This window comes from Jaculus jaculus, chromosome 20 (genome assembly GCF_020740685.1).
Source record: "Jaculus jaculus isolate mJacJac1 chromosome 20, mJacJac1.mat.Y.cur, whole genome shotgun sequence".
NCBI classification, from domain to species: Eukaryota; Metazoa; Chordata; class Mammalia; order Rodentia; family Dipodidae; genus Jaculus; species Jaculus jaculus.
The window spans coordinates 1,607,316-1,624,509 of NC_059121.1; the positions used below are offsets into that span (position 1 = coordinate 1,607,316).

The window sequence follows — 17,194 nt, forward strand, 5'->3', positions numbered from 1 at the left end:
ATTATTCGTCCTTAATCTTAGATCTAATACACCATCATACCCCAAAACTGGATCATAGATCTAATACACCATCATACACCCAAAGTGGATCTTAGATTGAATACACCATTGTACCCCCAAATTGATCTTAGGTCTAATACACCATCATACCCCAAAAGTGGATCTTAGTTTTAATACACCATCATACTCTTCTCCAGAACTACATCTTAGTTATTATACACAATCGTACCCCAACTCTGGATCTTAGTTTTTATGGTGTTCCTTTGTGAGTTGCTTTGTTCATGGAAAACCCTATCACGAACAAGTAAACTGATCTTAGGTCCCCAGTACACTGAGGGACAGAGACCAGAAAGCTAGATGGCATGACAGGGTTTCTGACAAGAGGCAGCCCAGTCTTGGGTGATTTCTATGTTCTCATCAGCCTTTAAGTAAACACATAGGTGTTACGTGGTTCTGTTACGTTGACTGACAGTGAATCTAGAAACACACCCCTTTCTGTAGAGCTTGTGTAAGCTCCCTTCTCATCAAGGCTTTGACCTTGGCCTTTCCTATCTACCCTTGGTGGACTTTCATTACATAATTTTGGCAAATTTCTCATTGGTTTAGTCAGAATATCCCAGCATCTGATTAAATTCCTCATCCACTGCCTAGCTCAGCTCAGATCACCGTGGCCTTCAAGTTGGTTTGACCAGCAGCCTCATGGCCCTGCACTTCCCGTTAACGTTCCCACGCGCTGATCCCTCCCTGGGCCTGCTCGGCCCCCTCCACGGTTCTGGTCTGTGTTCGGAGTTGAGCTCCTCTCCACCCTAATGTCTGTGCTTCCCTGCCGCCTTAGCTCCTGGATGAAAGCTATTCAACTTGTGTCTCTTTCTGAGTTTCTTTCACAATTCCCGAGCGGGGTGTATTTTTGCTTTGCAGAGGAAATTGACAATGTCTGGAGGTGACTTTAGGACTACAGCCGGAGGGGTCTGCTGGCATGTAAAGAGCGGGGGTCACTGTAACACACTCTCCCGTGCTCAGACTGACTGTCCCTCCGCCCTCACACAGAACCAGAGCGGGCAGTACCAGTGGCCTGACCAGAGTATCAGTCAACATTAGCCGTCATTGTGGGCTCTGGGATGCGCATGGTATGACCTTCGTAGGCGCAGACTACCTGCGGGTGTCCCTACGTTGCTCAGGAGCAGTGTCTGATTTTACAAGGCGTCTTGAGGCCTTCATCATGAGATGTCCAGTTCTCACTGGACTAGCCACAAAAGCTATGCCTGACTCACGTCATCCAGGCGCTCTCCTGGAAACCACCCACGTGCTCCTGCAGGTTCACAGCCCCATCGTGCACCGTTCCTGCCCTGGCCAGGTGCTCAGAGAACAGTGATACTCTCTTACCTACTACGCTGGTTTGAATGCAGATCCCCCAATAGATTCAGAAGTTTATTAAAGTTGGTAATTTGGATCTGCAGCCCCTGGGCTGGAGGAGGGGTCACTGCAGGCAGATCCTACGGTCCAGCCCTAAGGCAAGGGGTTGGATCTGGAATCCCAGTCTAAAAGATATGCAGATGCCGGAGTAGAGTTCTGCCTCAGGTTACTGAAGCAGGCTTGCCTTGGGTGCAGGTTCACTCTCAGGGTGGGCCTGTGAAAGGGGGCCAGTTGTTCCTGGCATTATGGACCTTCCCCTGACTCTGCAAGCTGCAAATACCTTCCCTTCCTTCCATACCCATGCCTCTTCTGAAGGTTCATCCCAGCAGCGTGAAGCTGACTCCTATATCAGTCTTCCGAGTTTCAGTAACACATGAGCACGGACAACTTTCCCCGCTGGGCTCAGTGGACACGTGCGGGTTGTGTGGAAAATGTCCTGTTGTTGCAGGTCTGGGTAGCACCAAATTTCCTGGGTTCCGGCCACATCCATGCACCTTTTGAATTGGTGCTAAATGTGGCTAGATGAGCAAACAGAAATGTCAAAGGACACGTATAAAGTTTGACTCCCTCTTTTTGCCTAGATGAGGAGGCTGTCTTCCAGATACAGGAGTAGTGAAGACACGGAGATGCTTCTGTGAGCGCACTTGTGATTACATCCTGTTTCATCATGTGTTCAGTGCACACTATTCTCATGTACTTTATAAACCTTGAAGATGGTTATACACAAAGGATTAAATTGTTGCTATGGGAAATGCAGCCTGCTTCATGAGTGGACCAGGGTCATCGTTCTTTATTAAAACAATTTGCTCACTGATTTTCATTCAGGGGTGAGGATGATGATGATGATGGTGCCAGGCTGGGCAGGCACTCAGTAGGTAAAGCCCTTGCCTTGCAAATATGAGGACGGAGCTCTGTTCTCACCACCACATAAGAATGCCAGGTGTGGCAGTGTGCACTCACAATCCCTGCTCTGGGGAGGTGAGAGAGGCAGATCTCTGGGGCTCACCGGTCAGCCAGTACAGCCTAGCTGGTGAGCTCCAGACCAGTGAGAAACCATGTCTCAAAACATGCAGCTCTACATGTATGCATACACATGTGCCTGTGCACCCACATACATGTGAACACACGTGCACACACCAAACATAGAAAAGCATAATAAGAATAATAAACAATGGGGCTGGAGAGATGGCTTAGCGGTTAAGCGCTTGCCTGTGAAGCCTAAGGACCCCGGTTCGAGGCTCGGTTCCCCAGGTCCCACGTTAGCCAGATGCACAAGGGGGGCACATGCGTCTGGGGTTCGTTTGCAGAGGTTGGAAGCCCTGGCGCGCCCATTCTCTCTCTCTCCCTCTATCTGTCTTTCTCTCTGTGTCTGTAGCTTCAAATAAATAAATAAATAATTTTAAAAAAAAGAATAATAAACAATGACAATAACCACATAATGCCAAAGTTCTTTTACTAGTAGAAATAGTCTAGTGTATTTTTTGTTTGCCTATTGTGTTTCTGAGGTGGGATTTCACTCTCATCCAGGCTGACTTGGAAACTCACTCTGTAGTCTCAGTCTGGCCTCAAACTTGCAGTGACCCTCCTACCTCTGCCTCTCAAGTGCTGGGATTAACGGTCTGCACCACTGCACCTGGTGAGCCTTGTGTATTTTGAAAATGAAAGCTATGTTCCTGCAAAGCTGTGGGAAGCGATGAGCTCTGAGGCAAGTGGGCTGCCTCACCCACCCTGGTGCCTGCCCTACTTCCAGCAATCCCAGTCCACTCTGGGAAGAGTCACCAATGTATGCCTTCCACCAGGATGCGTCTTGCAAGCAGGTCCTGGTGAGACTTTCTACATCCAAGGAGCACAGATCTGCTTTGCACGGCAGCTGACATCACAGATTGCTGCCTGAGACCAAAAAAAAAAAAAAAAAGAATTGTATGCAGGTTTGACAGTCAGCTGGCGAGTTAAGTCACCATGCTGCTTGAAAGCACAGTGACGCTCACCCTGCCCTCAGCAAGCTACACCGCAGAGGAAGGACCCAGGGCGAGCCCAGCATGGTGGCCGGTGCTGGCGCATGTGGCTTTATTTTCTGCCCTATTCGTGTAGCTGTGTTTCGAACTTGGGTGGTGGCAGCTGCTTTTGGATGGGGTGGTGATGACATTTGAAGGCTCACACGCGTGCACAGATACCAGTGTACAGACAGGCCACAGGCGAGGCACAGGAGGGAGGCTGCTGCTAATTGTAGGGTGCTCAGTGGCGTAGATAGTGGCTCCTTGTTTTCTCGTGGAAGTATAAAAGGTGTTCCTGATGAGTGGGCGATGAGGGAACTGGGAATGTCTTTGAGAGCGACAGAGCCTTTTTTCCAGTTTTTGGCTGGGCTGTAACCCAGGAATTAGCCTCTGGACACTCATGGCCACGCAGAAGTTCTACTGAGTCAGTAGCCTCTAGGATCTTGTTTTATGAATTTGATGAATGAAATCCCCAGGCCACAGAGGGTGAAATTTTAGAGGGATTTTTATTGTAGAGTCTAAGGGAGGAAAAAAGGCAGAACTCCTACTGTGAAGCACGAGGGGTCCCTGGAAAGCCCACCTGCTCTCTCTGACTTGGGTCTTTTATGGGAATCGTCTCGATGAAGGCTGTGGTGGTCAGTCTATTTCTCACACCATGTGCCTAGGTGCTTCTGCAGGTTTCCTGGAAAGGGAGTCACCTCATCTTGGGAGGGAGTAATCTTCTCTTCTAGAAAAAGGAGTGGTCCTGGTGGAAGAAGCAATAAGAAAAGACTAGACCCTTCTTTTAACATTTCTGACCTTCAGCAAGACAAAGGCTGCAGGGAAAAACCAACCTCCCCTATTCTCCCCACTAGACTCAAGGACATTACTGTCTTCAGCCTCTTTCAGTTTACTTCTAGGGGCCCTCTTAACCTTGATCTGCTCATGGGCGGCACGTGTGTGAATCCTCTTAACCTTGATCTGCTCATGGGTGGCATGTGTGTCCACAATGAGGCAAGGTGGTGAGATGTTTCTTGAACATGGACATAACTGTTACAGTTTGCATGACATTAAAAAAAAAACTTTTTATTAACAACTTCCATAGGTATAGAGAATATACCATGACCATAGAACCCCCAACACCACTCTCCTTTTTCCCTTCCTTAACTCTCCCTCCACTAATCCCTTCTTTCAAACTGGTCTCTCTTCTATTTCGATGTTACCATTTTTCCTCTTGTGTATGTAGCATCAGCCACTGTGAGGCTACAAATCCCATGGCCACTTTGAGTCTGGAAGATGTATGACTTCTTGAACAAATTCATTCTGCCACTTAGCGAAAGCCAAGAGGAGCATGTTCCTTCAGGGTTTCATGGTGACTCCCATGTTTGGTTTGACTGAACTAAGTAGGTGCTTGGGTGGCCTGAAGATGCTTACAAAGTATTCCACTAAAAAAGAAAAAAGAGGGCTGGAGAAATGGCTTAGAGGTTGAGGCACTTGCATGTGAAGCCCAGGAACTTATGTTCGAATCCACAGGTCCCACATAGCCAGACTCACACTGACACAAGCGTGCAATGTCACACATGCACACAAGGGGACACATATGTCTGGAATGCATTCACAGAGGCTGAAGGCCCTGGCGTTCATCATTTTTTCTCTCACTCTCTCTTTGTTTTTTTATTTATTTCTCTCTTTCTCAAAATAAACAATAAGGCCAAAAGGAAAAGCCAGGCAAATCCTGGTCCTTCTGAAAGTGTCTGTGCAGGACTCCCTGCCTCCATGGGGGCCGCCTGCATTAACCCAGGTCACGCATCTTTGCCAGTGGGGCCAAGGAGAGCCAGCCTTCGTCTGCTCACCCGGAGCCAACGAGAGCAGCTGTGCTCAGCTGACAGGCGGACATGTCCTCACTGTAGATGGAGAGCAGAGGGAAGCATCTGTGGGCCTCCTGGAGCACATCCAGGACTCAGTCCTTCTCCCGGCCGGCTCAGAGGGCACTCCCACCCAGTGTAGGTGAAAACGGCCTGTGCTTGCAGAGCCTCCGGCTAAACAGCTTTCTCTCTGACAAAGCAGTCACACAGGCAAAATAGATTTGTGAAAGGACGCTAAATTACAGCTTCTAGTCAGCAACTTAGGAAGCCCAAGGCAGAACAAGACACCAGGAAGACTTCAAAGGAATGGCTTACGGAGCATGGGGTATTAAAATAGGCTATAATCGGGAAATCCCCTCTCAGGAAGGGCCAGCGCCCTAGCTCTGTGTGCATCTGTCCACAGAATCCTCACCTAAGGTCTTGGGAAGACGCACGTGCCGCCCATTCCAGCATCCACACATTTGCCCTGAAGTGAGGGTCAGGTGGCAGAACAGGACACTTTTTTTTGTGACCTCAGAACATGCAGTCGTGGAGGAAGACAATGAGGGAAAATCTGCTTCTGTGTGTATTAAGCTCAACTCACTTTCAAAACGGAAAGAAAAACTAGTTACCAAAGGCAGTTTGAACTTCTTTCCTTCTGTCACGGTGGAATTTTCTGGATTTCTGGAAGCACGCCATGTGGAGATTTGATGTAAGAAACTTGAGCCTCATGTCCTCATGATGCATTTATCTACGTTGAGTTGGAAATGGATGCTGGTAAGCCAATGCTCTTTAGCAGTAGCTAGAGCCCACGGGGAGTAGGATCAGCCCACGCCGGATGTCCTCGCAGGGCATCGCTGGGAAACAAGGTAATTAGTACACTGCTTCCTTTCTCATTTCTTTCTATCAGGGAAATAATCGAATCCCAGACTCTTCCAAGAAAAGAAGCTCTCTCTCTCCCGTGCATTCTCATTCTTCATGGGGGGGGGGGGTGCGGGTTTCAAGTAGGGTCTCACTCTGGCCAACGCTGACCTGGAATTCACTATGTAGTTTCATACTTGCCTTGTACTCACAGCTATCCTATCTCTGCCTTGCAAGTGCTGGGATTAAAGGCATGTGGCACCATCCCTGAGAGACAGAGAGAGAGAGAGAGAGAGAGAGAGAGAGAGAAACAGAGAGAGCATACCAGAGTCCCTGTCCACTGCAGATGAAGTCCAGATGTATGTACCACTTTGTGCATCTGGCTTTATGTGGGTACTGGGGAACCAAACTGGCTCATTAAGCTTTATGGGCAAATGCCTTAACCACTGACTCATCTCTCCAGCCCACAAGCTTTATTTCCTTATGTGTCCTGTTGTTTTGCATCGATCTTCCTTTGCCTGTGGTCAATTTACATGTCTGTGTCTCTCCATTTGAGATTATCACACGTCAAGTGTCTTCAGACCGAGTGGGAAGTTCCCAGGTGACAATGCTCACCTGTGGCACAACGACCCATGGCTACCTGACTAATGAGAACTTCCATGACTGTACAGAGTGGGAATATTACAAGTCAGGAGCCACATTATCTTGGGTTATCTTCAGCACCCTTAATAGCCACACATTGCCCACCCCTGTGCTTGACCGCACATCCATCCTTATGACCACTAGGTAAACCCTTTGGAAAGCTTCCGAGCCCCAGCTTCCCCCATCCAAAAGCTAAGGATGTCACATGATTTGTCAGGCCCATGACAAGGATCTCCTCGATTTACGGTAACTTACCTCCGTAATCTTCCAACTGATGTGTTTGAGAAGTGCCTAGATTTATGACTGCCTTTGGTTCTGTAACCATAAACCCTTCATGAAACTGTTACTACATTGAAGCATGGCGTTTGCAGTAAACTGAATCAGTTCCTGGCCTGTGGTCACTTGTGTTTGGCGCCAGAGTAAACCCCCTGAGACGGGAGTGTGTCAGCATCATTGATCATTAACCCCTGGCAGTGTCAGCATCATTTTCTCCTGCCTTCTTTTTAAAAAGTATTTTATTTGTTTAAGAGAGAGAGAGAGAGAGAGAGAGAAGAGGCATGCCAGAGCCTTTAGCCACTGCAAATGAACTCTAGATGCATGCATCACCTTGTGCATCTGGCTGTATGTGGGCACTGGGGAACCGAACCTGAGTCCTTGGGCTTCGCAGGCCTTAACCACTAAGCCATTTCTCCAGGCCCTCTCCTGCCTTATTAGTATTGCCTTTGGGAAGAGCCTTCAGGTCAGAGCCGTGGATGTTGTGTTGGTTGTACCTGCCTTTGATGGGGACCGTTGCTTTGGGCAGGACCGTGAGCAAGGGCTGGCTTTCTGTTTTGCTTTGTTTACCAGGCTCGCATGGATGCGTTGCCCATGCATCCGTCCCCTGCCTTCAGAATAGCATGGCCAAGAGATGCATGTGCCGTGTGCTGTGTATCTTAAGTACCTTTCATAATGTGCACATTATCTGTTGCTGGTGTGTAGATGTGGGAATACGGTGCTGCGGCACGCATGCCGAGGCCAATGGACAACTTTCAGGCGACAGTTTGTGCCGTCCACACTTCTCGTCACTGCTGTGTTTGCCCCGCAGCTGCTCAGCGAGCCCCCAGGAAACTGTCCCGTTTCACCTCCCGCCTCACTGTCAAGGTGTTTCCGTGACTTGTGGCTTTGATGTAGACCCGGTTACTCAGGCTCGAGTGGCAAGCACATTATCCACTAAGCCATCTCCCCAGCCCGCTGCTGTCTAGATTTCTACGTCGAGGACTCTTGCCTTTGGCTGTGGATGTTGCCTTGGGAAATTACTCCCTGTTCAGATTTAGGGATGGGAGAGGGGAGACCTCTGACAAAGTGCCCTGTGTCATCCGGCCCGTCTCCTTCCGCGCCTGGAACGTGATGATCACTAAAGCGATTTGCTAACTGATGATTGATTGTCCATGCGAGATGAAAAAAGCACCCTATTTGATTAGCAGCTCCCTAACCTGTCTGATGGGGGCTGGACAGACTGATTAGTGGTTAAGCGCTTGCCTGTGAAGCCTAATAACCCCGGTTCCAGGCTCGATTCTCCAGGACCCACGTAAGCCAAATGCACAAGGTGGCACATGCTTCTGGAGTTCATTTGCAGTGGCAGGAGGCCCTACTGAACCCATTCTCTTTCAAATTAATTAATTAATTAATTAAAAAATAACTGTCCAGCCAGCTGTGGTGGCACATGCCTTTAATCCCAGATTAGGAGGATCACTGTGAGTTCAGGGCCAACCTGAGACTACTGAGTGAATTCCAGGTCAGCCTGGGTCAGAATGAGACCCTACCTCAACCCCCTCACCAAAAAAATGTCCAATAGTAAAGAAAGAGAATATAAAGGCCATATGTTGAGCCTGACTATGGCTAGATTCTAGGGGCAGTATTTATGTACATGCACTGACCTATCTCTCAACCAGCTCCATCCCACATTAGTATTGCAGGCTTTAAACTGACTTATTTTACTTTTTAGGAATACTGACACAAGATCCTAAATTCAAGATTTTGCTAAAGGCATCTCTTCCTAAACTTTAAATGAAAGAAAATCTCAGATTGCTTGACCTGAATAGCCTTGCTAAATCCATCACACACCCTCTGCAAATATGTGTGCACTCAGGAGCTCAGAGCCTGCGTTACAGCAGACTGAAGTCATGTTGAGAACATAATCCACTCCACCCTTTTCACTTCTCCCCTCAGCTTCCGCCTGGCCAGGTGGCTGGCCAGGAGAATAGGGACTGATTACCAGAGATTTGCCAAACCAGTCAGGGACTTGGAACGCAGCTGGCACAAGAAACCATTGCATCCTGCATCCCTCTGAGAGAGGCAGGAGGGACACACATGTACTATTTTTCTTGTAGTTTTGACACTTTTGCGATATGATCATAAAACACTCAAACAACTATTCAATGATTACTATAATTAATATGTAAATGATTGTTTTTATATATTTTAATATTATCCATGAGATCCAATAGAATGTCATCAATTTTGCATTTAACTTTTCAGGTCCTTTTAGCAACTTGAATTTTAAAGCTATAACTTATATCTTGTCACCTCTGTGTTCCAGGTTCTAGTTTTATAAAGCAGTGACAGTTCATTCCATCTGTGATTTAGTATGCCTTACTTTACTTTGACTCTCCATAAATTTAAAGTGGGGGAGACAACTCCCTTAAATTTGTCCCCATTTTCAGCTTTTTGACAATTCCTCCACGTGACTACTAGTCATCAGACAGACTACCTGATAATTGTGGAGCGGGTAGAGAAAGGAGGGGATAGGTCTTCCCTGGGGAGCAGAGAGAGATGAGCATGTCCCATCATCTCTGAGGAACGATGCTTCACACTGAGCAGGGAACACGTGTGAGGAAGGCAGCTCTGCACCCCACAGAGGGAGTTAATAGAACATCCCATGTCCCAGGCCAGTGTGAATCCTCAGACTGGCCTCACCACAGCCCCAGGGTAAGGGACCGTCCACAGGTAGGGAGAGGAGTTACGTCTCATAAGAAAATTTTGAATTATGGGACGGAAGCCAGATGCGTAGAGGAGACCAGTCTTTTTCCAATTTCACAGCTGGCAGAAAGATGCAATCCTGAGTTGAGGGGCCAGTTGGTTGAAGGTGGACCACGACTGGCAATGGAGAAGGACTTGTGAACAAGCCAATGAGCACTGTACAGGGGGACACTGGGCGCAGGGCCCTGCCCGGTTCACTTCACAAAATGCAGCAACGTGTTATTGCGCAGTAAGCAGCTTTGTCGCCCCGCAGCTTGATGCAAAGCTCTCTGAGCGAGGCGGGCTTCTCACCTGGAACATCGGCAGTACCTGGGCTCGGGCTCCCTGCTTCACACGGCACGTAGTGTCCTTTGGATGTCCCAGGACACTCCATGAGAACACGCAGTCAGGGCTGCATCCCCAGCCCGCCCAAAGACCTCCACTAATTAGTGGGGGTCAAGCAGAAGGGGCAGGCCCAACAGCGTGTGGCTGCGCCGTGCTCCCCATCACATGACTGGCTTCCCTCAGTGGTTTGGACGAAGGCTCAGAAAGTAAGCTTAGGAGATTTGCAAGTGATGCAAAACTGGCACAGACAGCGGGCACAGCAGGTGACAGGACAGAGCCCCAGAATGATTAAAGCCAAAGGAAACTGCAAGCCATCGAGGCAGCTCAGGTGGGTGGGGGCGGCAAAAGTGCAGGAGACTGGGCTGGAGAGATGGCTTAGCGGCTAAGCGCTGGCCTGTGAAGCCTAAGGACCCTGGTTCGAGGCTCGACTCCCCAGGTCCCACGTTAGCCAGATGCACAAGGGGGCGCACGCGTCTGGAGTTCGTTTGCAGAGGCTGGAAGCCCTGGCGCGCCCATTCTCTCTCTCTCCCTCTATCTGTCTTTCTCTCTGTGTCTGTCGCTCTCAAATAATAAATTTTAAAAAAAAAGTGCAGGAGACCGTGGGCCTCACGGGCACCTGTGCGCACGGCAGCCAGCGGGCAGACTTCTTGCCTTTTCCAGACTGAGAGAAAAGCACGCGAGCGTCCTTGGAGGAAGGCTCTGTGTGCTCGTTGTAGGAGGCAGTGGGAACCATGTGTCTAAGTACCCGCTATGGAGGGCCTCCCCCACGCAGACGGGCGCGAGTTCTTCTGCGGTGGCAAAGTGCGTCCAGCAGGGGGGCGCTCGAGAGAGTGGGCGGGAGGCGCGGTGCTGGGGCCGAGCTGGGCACCGGATCCTCAGCAGTTTACCAGGCCTGCACACACTCATCCTCACATCACACGCTCACTCTCATCCTCCCGCAGCCCACACATACTTTAAAGCAAACACGAGGGCTGGAGAGATGGCTTAGCGGTTAAGCGTTTGCCTGTGAAGCCTAAGGACCCCAGTTCGAGGCTTGGCTCCCCAGGTCCCACGTTAGCCAGATGCACAAGGGGGCGCACGCGTCTGGAGTTCGTTTGCAGAGGCTGGAAGCCCTGGCGCGCCCATTCTCTCTCTCCCTCTATCTGTCTTTCTCTCTGTGTCTGTCGCTCTCAAATAAAATAAAATTAAAAATAAAAAATATATATATTTTAAAGCAAACACGAGTTCGAGAGACAGCGTCTGGAGAGAGAGAGCAAGCCGTGAGAGGCCGGTCTCTAGCCTGTTCCTGGGAGCTCTTTTCTCCAAGCCTGTCTCCCTGCATCCGCTCTGGAACTTTCATTCCCGTTAGCATCCCTGCGGAGGGAGGGCTGGGTGGGCGAAATGAGCTCGCCACCGCGTTTTAATGAGCAGAATTTGTTCTTGCCGTCTTCCCCTTCTCTGCTGTTTGTCTCCTATTGCCGTGCTCTGGACACTGAAGTCATGCTTGTCCCCGGTCCAGCTTTGGAATTAGGACAGCATGGGTTCCGAAAGCCTGATGAAAATGTCTATGGACAATTCACAAAGGAACCGTGTATGTTAATTGGTGATTTTAAAAATTGCTTCCACAAGAAAGAAACAGCAATTACTGCTGGATAAACAAAAAATAAAATAAAATAAAATAGTTGAAAAATGTAGTACATTAAAAACATTGGAGATTAATTGAAGAGGACACCAAATTATTCCCTGATTCTGTCTTCTTTTAAAAAAACAAAATGAGATAAGGGTTGTGAAACATCTTGGACGCATGAAGTGATAACTATTTTATTCAACGTGGGTCCACACAGTAATTGGAGATAATAGCGCAGAGACCTGCCATGTCTACCTCTGAGAATTAAACTTGCTGACCACACCGGAATTCTCAGCCTGTGTTGACCCCTTTGCAGGAGGGAAAGTGCCAAGACAGAGCAAAGCATCGTGTCATTTGCTATGCTCATCCATTGTGAATCCCAGCCCATGGCCAGGCCACAGACGTCTGCATTCACTGCACTCTGTCACAAATTCATTCATCTATCTCTATGTCCATTCAGTTATCTGCTCATTACCTTTCTTTGCTTTTGCTTTTGCTTTTTCCAGATAGGCTCTAGCTGTAGCCCAGGCTGACCTGGAATTCACTATGTAGTCTCAGGCTGGCCCCGAATCCATGGTGATCTTCCTACCTCTGCCCCCCGAGTGCTAGGGTTAAAGATGTCCACCACCACACCCAGCCCCATTATTTTTTAATCCTCTGTTGAGCTTTCTGCTTGTTTTTGAGCATCACAGATATGAACAAAGGTCCACACATCTTAGGGCAATTGTCCTTCAGCCTCAAAGTCTACACAGAGTCAGTACCTCCAGTAAGATGGACAATCACATGGTTACTTCCTTCATCTGCCAGGGATTAGAGCACCTGAGTAAGCTACCAGGCTGTGGGGGATAGTGCCAGGGACATTGTCAGCAAAATAAGTAAATAAATAAATGTCCTAGAAAAAAGCCACCTATGTCAAAGATTCTACTAGGTTGATTGGCTGAATGCAATTGTGGACATTCGGAATGTTGCAGGTCCAGAGCCTCATTATCTTGGGTGGCCTATATTCCATTTAATGTCCACCAATTGTCCACTTCTAAGCCTGACCTAACATCTTTCAACTCCCAGGAAGGACCTTTGGAATGTGTGACAGCCCACCAGCACAGAAGATCAAAATGGCATCCCGGAATAGCTAAGACCTGGAGCAGAGATTTTCCCACTTTCTTGAAAGTTGCCTAGCTGACATTCTGACCAAGATATTTGGAAAATACCTTGAGCTTTTTTTTTTTTTTTTTTTTTTTTTTTAACTTTCTCTTGTTTTGTGACTACAAAAACTTCATGAAACTGCTCCCACATCAGAAGACATTATTCAGGTAACCCTACTCCATATTCCCATACCATGGTCACTCATGTTTGCCTTAGAATAAACTCTCTAATTCCTTTTGAGGTGAGAGCTACGTTTGACATCAATGTGAGAGATGTCGCTTTGCACCTTGTCCAACTCTTGCTTTAAATACTCTAACTTCTATGTAAGGAGCTAAAGGTGGAAGGGAGTCTGTGTCTTTGTCCAAGGAAGAGAGTACGGGCCATGTGCATATAACACATGCTCACATTGCAGTACGAAGTCCATACACTCTTAAAATATCAAGAAAACATTCTAAAGCAGGTTCCAATTAGGTGGATATTTTTACACAGGTTTATTGGTGCTAGGGGAACATAATTAAATACTGAACCAACCACAGTTGAGCATAATGGGTCCAAGCCAAGGAAATTTCAGAAGATGGAAACACTTTATCTTTAATATCAGAAACGTACTCTGTTCAAACCTCATTGGAGCGCATGCATTAAACAAGGGAAAGAAATGGAGTTGGGCACGTTTTAATGGGCCTATTTATGTGAAGTGTTCATAATGGGAAAATAATGAGAATTACTGGATGTCGGAGCATGGAAATAAGAGGTCCTATAACTGCTCTCATTGGGCGATATTCGATTTTTCAGAAGGAAAGCATATTTATAGCACAAAGCAGCAGTTATTAAAATTCTCTTGCACCTCATTCATCTTACACATTTTATGTGCAACCCCTTTTGAGCATGTTGACTGTATCTCCACTTAATTTCAAATAAGCCATTACAAGATGTTCAGTTCCTGAGGTTCGGGCCTGGGAGACCTCTCAGTTGGCAAAGATGGTGGCCTTACCCGCACAAGGACCTGAGTTATACCCCAGCACCCATGTGAGCGAGCTGGGCACGGCGGTGCATGCCTGTCACCCCAGCCGTGGGCAGCCCAAGATGGGAGGGTCTGTGGAGATAGCCAGAAGCCCGTCTAATCCAACTGGCAAGCTCCAGACACCAAGAGACCCTGGGTCAATAAAAAGGTGGGCATAGCCCGGTGTGGTGGCGGTACACACCTTTAATGCCAGCACTCAGAGGCAGATGTAGGAGGATCACTGTGAGTCCGAGGCCACCCTGAGACTACATGGTAAATTCCAGGTCAGCCTGGGACAGAGTGAGAACCTACCACACACACACACACACACACACACAAATCAAACAAAGTAAAATGTGGCTGTCATTCCTGAGGAGTGATGCCCTGTTCTCCCCAAGCATGTGCACACACATACATGTGGGCGCTGTACTCATGTACCCCCACATAAACATACACATATGCACAGATATAACAGTAGTTCTGTGCTGTGCAGTGCAGTTGTGAGGGTGACGTCACGTCAGTGACTTCAGCACCAGTAAACTGACATCAAAGGTCGTTGTCATTACAGAGGAACATTTGTAAACGTGCGTCCGTGCTGGGTCCGTGCCGGGTGAAGGAAGACAGCAACACAAGCCCTCAGGGTCCCCCCATTTTTCTCGAACTGGATGGAGGTCCTCTTCTTCGAAGCAGCAGGAGAGCTTCTGCCCCTGAATGGCCTGTCCTTTGAACCTTTACCTCTGCTGTCCCTTCCACAGAACCGTACGTCACACAGAGCTGTGGTGGTTTGATTCAGTTGTCCCCATAAACTTTAGGTGTTCTGGATGCTAGGTTCCCTGCTGATGGAGATTTGGGAATTAACGCCTCCTGGAGGCAGTGTATTGTTGGGGGCAGATTTAAGGGTGTTATAGCAGGTTTCCCCTTGCCAGTGTTTGGCACACTCTCCTGTTGCTATCGTCCATCTTTTATTGGCCGGGGGTGATGTCCACCCTCTGCTCATGCCATCACTTTCCCCTGCCATCATGGAGCTTCCCCTTGAGTCTGTAAGACAAAACAAACGCTTTTCTCCCACAAGCTGCTCTTGGTCAGGTGTTTTCTGCCAGCAATGCTAACCTGCTGCAACAAGAGCCTTCCTGAGTTTAAGTTTGAAGCCAGTCTCCCTCTTTGTGCTGCGAATATGGGTTTTATCTGGCCTTCTCAGAAGTGACATGACATGTATCTTGCATCTCTCCCTGGAGGAGCAGAACGGTCCCTACATATGACTTGTTTGCAGTCTAAGTAGAAAAGAGCTCCCAGGAAGCTTGGCATCTGTGGCCTAGCACACCACCGAACTCCCCCAGGTGTGTGTGTGTGTGTGTGTGTGTGGGTGTGTGTTGTGAGCCAGGTGTAGGCCTCTGTGAACTCCCACAAGTTCACGACTCTCACCCCCTTTGTTCTGTACCCACAGTTGGGCCTTTAACCCTGATTCATGTCTTGATGTCCCAGTTACCAGTGGTGGAAATGCCCTCTGTAGGCCTCAGGCCTCTGGCAAGGCCCCTTTCCCACACACTGTATCACACACGGTGGCCTGGGCATGGAGGAGCGGGTTTGGCTCTAGCACATCCTGCAATACCAAGTGCCCAGTGAGGAAGTGCCCAAGGGCACTCTGCCTGGGGAGGGGGCTTCAGGGAACTAGAGCTGATTCAAGCATTAGCTAGCATGCAGCACAGTAAGCTTCACGGGATGGCATTCTGTGCAGTCAACGAGCCTCTTACTCGGGTGGGGGGCATTGACTTTGTGTCTGCCAGAGAAAGTGTTGTGGGATACAGGTGCAGGGATAGATAGGCACAGGAAGTGTGGAAACAGGGACAGGTGTGGGGATAGACACAGGTGTGGGATAGACACAGGTGTGTGATAGACACAGTGTGGGATAGACACAGGTGTGGGATAGACACAGGTGTGGGATAGACACAGGTGTGGGATAGACACGGGTGTGGGATAGACACAGGTGTGGGATAGACACAGGTGTGGGATAGACACAGGTGTGGGGATAGACACAGGTGTGGGATAGACACAGGTGTGGGATAGACACAGTGTAGGATAGACACAGGTGTGTGATAGACACAGTGTGGGGATAGACACAGGTGTGGGATAGACACAGGTGTGGGATAGACACAGGTGTGGGATAGACACAGGTGTGGGATAGACACAGGTGTGGGATAGACACAGGTGTGGGATAGACACAGGTGTGGGATAGACACAGGTGTGGGATAGACACAGGTGTGGGATAGACACAGGTGTGGGGATAGACACAGGTGTGGGATAGACACAGGTGTGGGATAGACACAGGTGTGGGATAGACACAGGTGTGGGATAGACACAGGTGTGGGATAGACACAGGTGTGGGATAGACACAGGTGTGGGGATAGACACAGGTGTGTGATAGACACAGGTGTGGGATAGACACAGTGTGGGATAGACACAGGTGTGGGATAGACACAGGTGTGGGATAGACACAGTGTAGGATAGACACAGGTGTGGGATAGACACAGGTGTGGGATAGACACAGGTGTGGGATAGACACAGTGTGGGGATAGACACAGGTGTGTGATAGACACAGTGTGGGATAGACACAGGTGTGGGATAGACACAGGTGTGGGATAGACACAGGTGTGGGATAGACACAGTGTAGGATAGACGCAGGTGTGGGATAGACACAGGTGTGGGATAGACACAGTGTAGCATAGACACAGGTGTGGGGATAGACACAGGTGTGTGATAGACACAGGTGTGTGATAGACACAGGTGTGGGATAGACACAGGTGTGGGATAGACACAGGTGTGGGATAGACACAGGTGTGGGATAGACACAGTGTGGGATAGACACAGTGTAGGATAGACACAGGTGTGTGATAGACACAGTGTGGGATAGACACAGGTGTGGGATAGACACAGGTGTGTGATAGACACAGTGTGGGATAGACACAGGTGTGGGATAGACACAGGTGTGGGATAGACACAGGTGTGGGATAGACACAGTGTAGGATAGACACAGGTGTGGGATAGACACAGGTGTGGGATAGACACAGTGTAGGATAGACACAGGTGTGGGGATAGACACAGGTGTGGGATAGACACAGGTGTGGGATAGACACAGGTGTGGGATAGACACAGGTGTGGGATAGACACAGTGTAGGATAGACACAGGTGTGGGATAGACACAGGTGTGGGATAGACACAGGTGTGGGATAGACACAGGTGTGTGATAGACACAGGTGTGGGATAGACACAGGTGTGGGATAGACACAGTGTGGGATAGACACAGGTGTGGGATAGACACAGGTGTGGGATAGACACAGGTGTGGGATAGACACAGGTGTGGGATAGACACAGG

The 17,194-nt window shown here is 48.8% G+C and overlaps 1 pseudogene; it reads left to right on the plus strand.

The window, feature by feature from the left end:
- Positions 1-4,027: 4,027 nt before the first annotated feature.
- Positions 4,028-17,194, plus strand: part of LOC101613744 — a 68,140-nt pseudogene continuing 54,973 nt past the window's right edge.